At 47.6% G+C, this 8,420-nt stretch overlaps 1 pseudogene; it reads right to left on the bottom strand.

Annotated features, from left to right (window-relative positions):
- Positions 1-3,198: 3,198 nt before the first annotated feature.
- LOC142428074 (epithelial splicing regulatory protein 1 pseudogene) lies at positions 3,199-5,021 on the bottom strand (annotated as a pseudogene).
- Positions 5,022-8,420: the final 3,399 nt, after the last annotated feature.

The following is an 8,420-nucleotide window of genomic DNA, read 5'->3' as shown; positions in this document are numbered from 1 at the left end:
AATTGACCTTATTAAGCAAGTATAAAATTCAGCCAATTTATTATTGATCATGGAGTTATTTGTCCTGGAGGGCTTTTTTGGTGTGTGGGGGTGGGGTCAAGGACCCTGAGTCACAGGAGAGGAGGCTGACTTTTCCAAGAGAGCCCACTGTCTTCTGCCCCAGGATGCGGCCCATTGAATCACTTCACGTGGCTCTTCTAGCGATGGTCCTTGTAGCTTCCATCGAAGGACTGGGTAGGAGTATGCAAAGGAAGGCGCTTGTGGATAGCCTACTGATACGGTAAATTAGACTCACGGCACCCTTGTAGGGGTGGGACTATGCAAATAAAGTGCATGGAACCTTATATGTGGATTGGTCAGTTTTGCCTTCTTGCACGACTTAACACGAGCCCATCAGGAGGTGGAAGAGGAGGAACTCATGACCTCCAGAAAAGAAGAGTCAGGAATGAGCACTGTGCACCGGGGACCTCCTTGCTTCAGAGACAGCTGTGACGCTGGAGATGGCCTCTGGCCATGAAAAGCAGCAGCAGAGAGATGTCAGTTGCAGAGGCAACAGAATCAAGAAACTGGCATGAGACGGAGCAATGGGACTAAGTGCCTTCTGGCAGGAAGCTTGCTGGCAGAGTGGCCAATCCATGGAACTGGAGCTGAGCACCTCTGGGCCGAGGCTTACTGGCAGAGAGGAGTGCCCCTGGGCACTTCATTGGAGCAGCTGAAACACGCAGAAGGAAACACTGCCCGGTCTGTGGCGACGTCCCAATTGTCCCTGTGCGTGAGCCCTCTGTTGCAATCATGGGGTCAGTCCATCTCCTTGAGGACCTTCCTCTTTTAGACGGCCCCTCTCCTTTACCCAGGATGCTGTCCTGTTCCAGGGACTGGTCTCTCCTGACAACATGCTCAAAGTATGTGAGATGGACTCTCGCCATCTTTGCCTCCGAGGAGCACTCTGGCCCTACTTCTTCCAAGCCAGATCGGTTTGTAAATGCTTCGACATTTGAAAGTAGAATACATTGAAAGCATATGGAAGTTGGTAGGATGTCTCTGTTGCTGTCTCTTTCTCCCCCCCCCCCACCTCTCTCTCTCTCTTTCTCTTTCTCTCTCTCTCTCTCTCTCTCTCTCTCTCTCTCTCTCTCTCACACACACACACACACACACGGTGTTTGAGTGGGTCAAGTTAAGTCTGTCTCCAAAATGTGCTCTTGGAAGCAGGTGTCAGTATGTCACCCATTCACAGTGAATGTGTGGGGAGCCAGCATGGAGGCTGACAGGAAGGCAACACAGGGTGTCCCGAGGGAAACATGGTGCTTGGCTTCTAGTTCCATGGAATGTCAATAGGCCTCTGGAAATGTCTACATATATATTTTAATCTTTATTGCTCCATAAAAGTTTATCCCTAGGGCAGCGTGTGTGCTATGATGGATGGGTGGGTTTGGCATATATCCTCAGAGACACAGTGTGATGACCTCATTCTTGGGGGTCACCAAAAGGACCTAAAATATGAACCTTGTAACTGCTCCCCAAATTTCTTCCCCATCCTTCCTTCTGTTGAGCAAAGCTGGTGAAGACAGGGCATGCCCCATGCCCTGATGCCACATTCCTCTCTGATGCACAAAGGAACTCGTTCATTCCTACAAACGGGGCTCTGCAATTGTAGAGGCCTGTTGGGGCAACCCTCTGTTGGATCAGACCCTACTGGGAGCTGTGCCCACGCTCCGGGCAGAGAACCTGCCCGATCAGATGTGTATCCTGAAGCCAAACATCTTGCGTGATGAGGAAATTAGCGAGCTCTTCTGGACATTTTATGGACACAGTTGAAGAGGTGGGTTTGACTGAGGTCAGAGAGAAGGCTGGTCTCGAGCGCAAGGAGGGCGCTCGCGCGGGTTTAGACATGCTAGGAAAACATTGAGTTTGATGAGAGAAGATACTGGATGATGGATTATTTGGAAAGAAACACAATTTGATATTTTAATAATTCTCTTGGATGTGGTCACCTGAAATATCAGGTTATTGTTGTTATTAGGTGCCAGTCAGCTCCGACCCACAGCGACCCTCTGCACAACAGAACAGAGCACTGCACGGCCCTGCACCAGCCTCACAGTCGTTCCTGTGCCCGAGCCCATTGCTGCAGCCACAGCGTCAGTTCATCTCCTTGAGGGCCTGCCTCTTCTTCGCTGCCCCTCCACTTTATCAACCTTGATGTCCTTCTCCAGGGGCGGGTCTCACCTGACAACCTGTCCTAACTATGGAAGAACAAGTCTTGCCACCCTTGCCTCTAAGGAGCCCTCTGGCCTTACTTCTTCCAACACAGTTCCGTTTGTCCTTTTGTCCTTCCCTCGTACTTTCAATATTCTTCTCCAGCCCCACAATTCAAATGCCTCAATATTTGACTACTAATAAGTGGTTATTAGTGCTGCTGTAGCAGAAATGCCACAAGTGAGTGACATTAGTCAGAAGACATTTACTTTATCACCGTTGAGGAGCGTGGCAATCTGAGACCGGGGTGCTGGCTGGAAGGGGAAGGTCCTGTCATCTCAGCTTCTGTGAGAATTCCCTGGTAATCTTCATGTGGTGTGGCATCTGTTTTCCCTACGCTCCTCATTGGTTGTTTCCTATTTCTGCTTCCTCACTGGTTGTTTGCTCAGTCTGTTCTTCGTTTTTTGAGGATTTAAAGTTTTATTTCCTTTCTTCTCATAAATTTGTGATTTAAATATTCCAAGACCATATTCTTGAGTGACTTATTTAGTAAGAGGCACGACTGTGCAGAAGACAAAGAGATGGAGAGAAAGAGGAGGGATATGAAAATAAAAAAGAGCTTTCACAGCAGAGTTCATTGCAAAGATGGTAGACGTGAGTGGAGTAGTTTTTTCTTTTCCTCCAAATACCTAAATACCACTTTAGTTGGAAGTTATGGGAGTCATCTCATTCCAAATTCACAGTTTCAATACCCATTTTGTAATCACCAAATCACCAAGGAGCTACGCATGCTGCATGCTGCTTCCCAAAGGATTTGGCTTCATTGGCTCAAGTTTTTCACTCCACTGAAATATAGGGCCCCAGGCCCCTCATCCAATCATTTTTGCTGAACATACTGCAGTCTGAGGGTAGATGAACTTCCCCTGAAGTTGCTACAAGTTTTCTTGTGTCTGACAGTATCAGGATCACCATACATCTTTCAAACACTTCCCTTCTGAGGAAGGTCTAACTACTGGGACCCTTAAATACAAACTCATTCTTTGAGAAGAGTCCTGGCCTGATTACATGTGTGCCCACGTCTACCCTCGGTTGCATACCAGGATAGTATGCTGTGTCATTCATGAAGAGCTGAGTACCTGCTGGTTAGGAGGCTGTGGAGGGTAGAGGGCTTGTGGGTTCAAAAGCCCAGAGGGCTGATCCATGGCAGCTTCAGTAGGAAGAACTGATGCAGGAGATGGTAACTTACATGGCAGTGGGGACAAGCCATGTTGATTTAAAATGCCCCCCATTAATCCCCATCTCCTCAGCTGAACACTGAAAGCCTTCAACATATCTGTTCTTCATGGTTTTAATATGATGCTTCTGTGCAGCCATCAGTGCTCTGTCGGCAGACTTCTGGATAAAGGCAACTCCAGAAGGGCAGGCGGCCCTGATGATTCAATACTCTGCGGACCCCATGAGTTCGAGTATCTGTGGAGACTCCCCCCAGGAAGTCCAGCATGTCTTCACTTGTGGCTGCATGGGGAAACCCTCAAAGGCATATACAATCTCTAACATTTTTGGAGGCATAAATTGCTGGGGTAGTACTGGAATAAGGAGGGCGGGGGCTTGGAAGTGGGATGAGAGGGCCTGAGGAGAATCGATTCAACGCCTGCAGGGCTTCAGCTGCTGTGCTCCTGAAGTTCAATGTCTCTTTTACCCAACCAGTTCTTGTGCATGCTCCACGCATTCTGTGCACACTGCTCACAAGCAGGCAGGACAAGAGCATCATCCCCTGTTGGCCTCCCATCTGGGGAGGTTACAAAGAGGATACCCTCCCACCCCCCAGTTCTTTGGGGCGATGCTATCCAAAGAACGCCACCACTTCCTCGCTGTGGCCATGAGAGGGAGGCCCTGCGTTGGAACAATGACTTGATTTTCCGTGGATGGTCCACCAGCAATTTCAAAACAATCTCCGCCTGTCGCTTTCTAAACCTCAATGTACCGGGTCCCCATGGGCTGCATGTGTCCCTGCAGGGTCAGGTCTCGGAGTTCTTCACTCACAAACCAGCCAGAGCTTCTCCAGTGCCTGCCCCTGAGCATTCAGCCAGGGCAGCACCTCCCTAGGCAATACGGAGTCCTTTGAAGAATCTTGCAATAGCTTTGTCCGACGACAGCAGGGGGACTGTCGTGCTGTGACTATGGTGTGATCACCAGTAAGCTCCATCCTGCTGCAAGTGCCACTTTCACATGTGTAATTTACTCTCTCTGCGTCTGAGAACCCATGATTATACGGCCCTGAAAGCATGCTAAAATTATATTCCGCATATCTTCAACTTGAGAGGCTCCATATCTGAAGAGTGAACAATTTTCGTCAAAATTCAGACCCTCTGTCATCGCTCTAACGTCCAGTTTGTCACTATCAGGTGAAGCTGGGCAACACTTCTTGAATTATTTTCGAAGAGCAAACAAGGAATGGAAGCATTCAGGCCATAATACATTCTTCTCGGAAGCCTCAGGATGCAGAATTTGCCTGACGTGAAGCCGCCCATCAGCAAAGAGGCAGAAGGAAGTCCCGACCCCCAGGATTCCGTTCGTTGCTCACCGACTGGTTAAGCTGTTGGAGGGCTTGGCCCAGCTGCAGCACCAAGGGCAGACGCTCAACGCTCATCTTGGTTTCTTCTTTGCAATACTGTCAGTTCCATCTGATCCGGCCTAACTAGTACTTTGTGCAACTCTCTGATCTTCTTGTTCTCCAGTTCCACCCCTTTCCCTACCAGCAGGATTAGTTCAATGGTCCCACGAGTGAGCCCCAAAAGCAGCACCAAGCAACCCGGAGACCCCGTCATCACGATAGGTGGGAGGGGGAAGAGGGGATCGTGACACGGTGAGGTGGGGTGAAAGCAAACTCTAGAAAACCAGGGCGCAAGCTCTTTGCAGAGAGAAGCTCAATCTGTTCTTTCCATTTCTCAAAAGAGATGGACTCAAAACCCATCCTCCATGAATCCTGCTTCATTGGCACAGCAAAGAAGGCTCATTCACAAACGCGATTACTACCATAGGTCCAGAGTCTAGGATTCATAACACCTCCTTATTTCTGGGGACACAATTCAACCCATAACAAGGGCTCTGAAAGGACATTTGAGGGTTAGTCCTCTTTCTGATGGAACAGTTTGGTTTCCAACATCTCTAACTTGATAACAGAGTCAACAACAGTGATTGGTCTCTCAGTGGACATGTGACCCAGGTTCGGCCAATCAAAACGCTTCCCTGAGAGTTTTGTGAACGCAGGCAAGTGTCCTGTGCTCTCTGATGATGAGGTATAATTATGGGTAGCCAATGCTTAGGAATGATCTCCCATATGAAATGTGAGAATTCTACTACTAAACCACCATGGTACCACCAGCCTGTCACCTCTTTCTTCTTCTGTAGCTGCCTAAAACCATTAAAAGTATTTTGTTTTAGGATATCTTTCTTATACACACCAATGTGGCCTGTCAGGTTGATCCAGACCCTCTTTTCCTCTTAACTGGGCACACCCCTCTCTGGACAGTGCAGAGATGGGGAGAAGCTAGGGGCTGGTGCATAAAGTGCTTTTGTTCGTGGAAAGCTTCTCCTCAAAGCAGGGGGAGGTGCAAGAGGGCTAAGGTGAGGAATCCCAATGTTAGTAACTCACACTCCTTCTCAACTGAACAGGCTGCTGTACATCCTACACAAGCTTTCATGCTCGACTGTGGGAAGTACATGGCTTCAGAAGTCTGCTCATTCCACGTACAGAGTTTTGGCCATAGGGCAAACAGCTGGAAGGGTAGCAGTCTAGTACGGTGGTTCCCAACTGAGGATGTGTAAGTAAGAATCATCCTTCCTGCAGTGAGCCTCAGAGGGCTCTCTGTTCAGTCAGATTCACGAAGCTTTGGTTTACACTCCTACCTCTCTACTGGTTGAGAATTTTAGCATGCATTATAACTGCCTAGGGGAGGTGTTTTAAATTTGAGATGTTAGGAGTCTTTCCAGAAATAAAGACTCATTCGCAGGCCAGAGTGGGGCCCTGGCGTCCTTCTTTCCCAGTCAACCTTGGTGGTTCCTTAGAAATGGATTCTAGACCACAATCTGAGAACATGGCAATTCGCTGATTCTCAACCGTGCCGACTTTTTGAAATTTCCGGGAACTTTGGTGGTTCTCTTGGGTAAGCGTGAGACTCCTAATTAGCATGATGGCTAATTCAGAGCCACCAGCCACACAGTGGGGGAGGGACGAGGCTATCTACACCCATAAAGATTTATAGCTTGCATAGAATTATGAGTTGAGTCAGAATCTGCGATAGCAATGGTATATCTATATCTATATATCTATATATTTGCATGTCTGGGCCTCACCCTAGATGGATTCAATCAGAATCTCTGGGGCCTAAGCTTAGAGAGAGCCTTGATAAAATCCTTCCGGGCAATTCTAACCCATGACCAGGGTGGGGAGGATCCCAGCTGGGCAGTAACTAGGACAGTTGGCACTCAGTACATGCCTGGAGACAATGGTGCTTCATTACAATTTGACATACTTATTTAAATTTCACAACTATGCTGTAGGTTTGGTATCATCTCCCCCATATTACATATGGGGAAACTGAAAAAACAAATGGAGACTCAGTATACAGAGGGCTCCAGAAAGTTTGCTGGAAAAACGCCATTATTTTTTAATTACACTTTTGCAACACTTTTGCAAAGTCACCTTCTAATTTTTAACTGTTGGAAGCAATATTTTAGAATTTGATTCTGGGGCTCAAAATGACACAAACCGTTTGCTAAGTTAGAGGTCGGGGGTTCAAAACCACTGTTAGCTCTGCTGGATCCAAGACCTGGCCACCTGCTTCTGTTAAGATGATAGCCTAGAAAATGATATGGAAAACTTCTTCCATGTTACACGGGGAACCCCGAGTGGAAATTGACTGGATGGCGACGAAGGAGGAGTATCTTTTTAACTCCACTGCGAGATACTTTCAAAAAACAAACCCAACTCAACTCAACCTAATCAAACTCAAGTAACACACTTGTTTGACTCAGTTTTGGAACTCAAATACTTTAAGGCAGGCGTTCTCAATCTGTGGGCCACGACCCCTTTGGGGATCAACCCACCCTTTCACAGGGGTTGCCTAAGACCATCGGAAAACACATATTTCTGATGATCTTAGGAACCAAGATATCGCTCCTCTATCAGTCTCCAGACAGGTCCGCCCACATGCAGGTACGCACACATACGAGCACGCACCGTGAAGACTGTTACCCATGCTACTCCATGCTTCAAGACAACATTTCATTTATTTGTGTGGTATGAGTTGGGGGTGCTAGCGGCCTCCCCCACTAATCACGGGTTCAGTAAGCACAATTGCATGGTTGAAATAAATATTACATTGAAATCATTGAGAGCATGAGAGATAGAGATATTGCAATAATAGAGTTAGACACATTTCATGGTAGCATGCTCACCTCAGCCCCGTTTGATGGTCTACGCGGAGGGTAGGGGAAGGAGGGCAAGGGAACAAGGGAGGGAGGGTGGGAGAGGAGAGGAGGAGCCAAGTGAGAGTGAGGGGTTGACCAGTGAGTGAGGCCTGTATTGCTAACCCAGGCTTATATACCTTTGGGACATGCAAGCCCACTAAATTACAGGTAAAGACATACATCACAGGAAGGGATTGCACCATAGGTTATACAGCAATGAGGGGGTGGTCTAGGGACACACACGCAGTAGGAAGAGGAGGGATTGGAGGTATACATGTGACAAGATGGGCGGATCTTAGATTTAGGATGGCAGCTTCACTTTGACCTGTTCTCTGGATCTCCATAGGAACCATTAGCAGTAGGGTGTGAACTCCACCTACAGGAACCAAATCAATGACTGCAGGCGTCCATTGTCCTTAACAGCAGGGAGTGGAGCCCCCTGCAGTCTGGCAACTGATCCCCCTCAGGGAGGATGCCTGTGAGCATCTGACCTCCCCCCACATATTTGTCCTTAGAAATAAATATTTCACAATATATAATTGCATATTGTTTTTTGTGATTTATCACTATGCTTTAATTAGGTTCAATTTGTAGCAATGAAAACACATCCTGCATATCAGATATTTACATTATGATTCATAAGAGTAGCAAAATGACAGTTATGAAGTGGTGACAAAAATAATGTTATGGTTGGGGGTCACCACCACTTGAGGAACTGTAGGAAAGGGTCGTGGCATGAGGAAGGTTGAGAACCA

This window comes from Tenrec ecaudatus, chromosome 15 (assembly GCF_050624435.1).
Source record: "Tenrec ecaudatus isolate mTenEca1 chromosome 15, mTenEca1.hap1, whole genome shotgun sequence".
NCBI lineage: Eukaryota > Metazoa > Chordata > Mammalia > Afrosoricida > Tenrecidae > Tenrec > Tenrec ecaudatus.
This window is presented reverse-complemented; position numbering and strand designations above follow the sequence as displayed.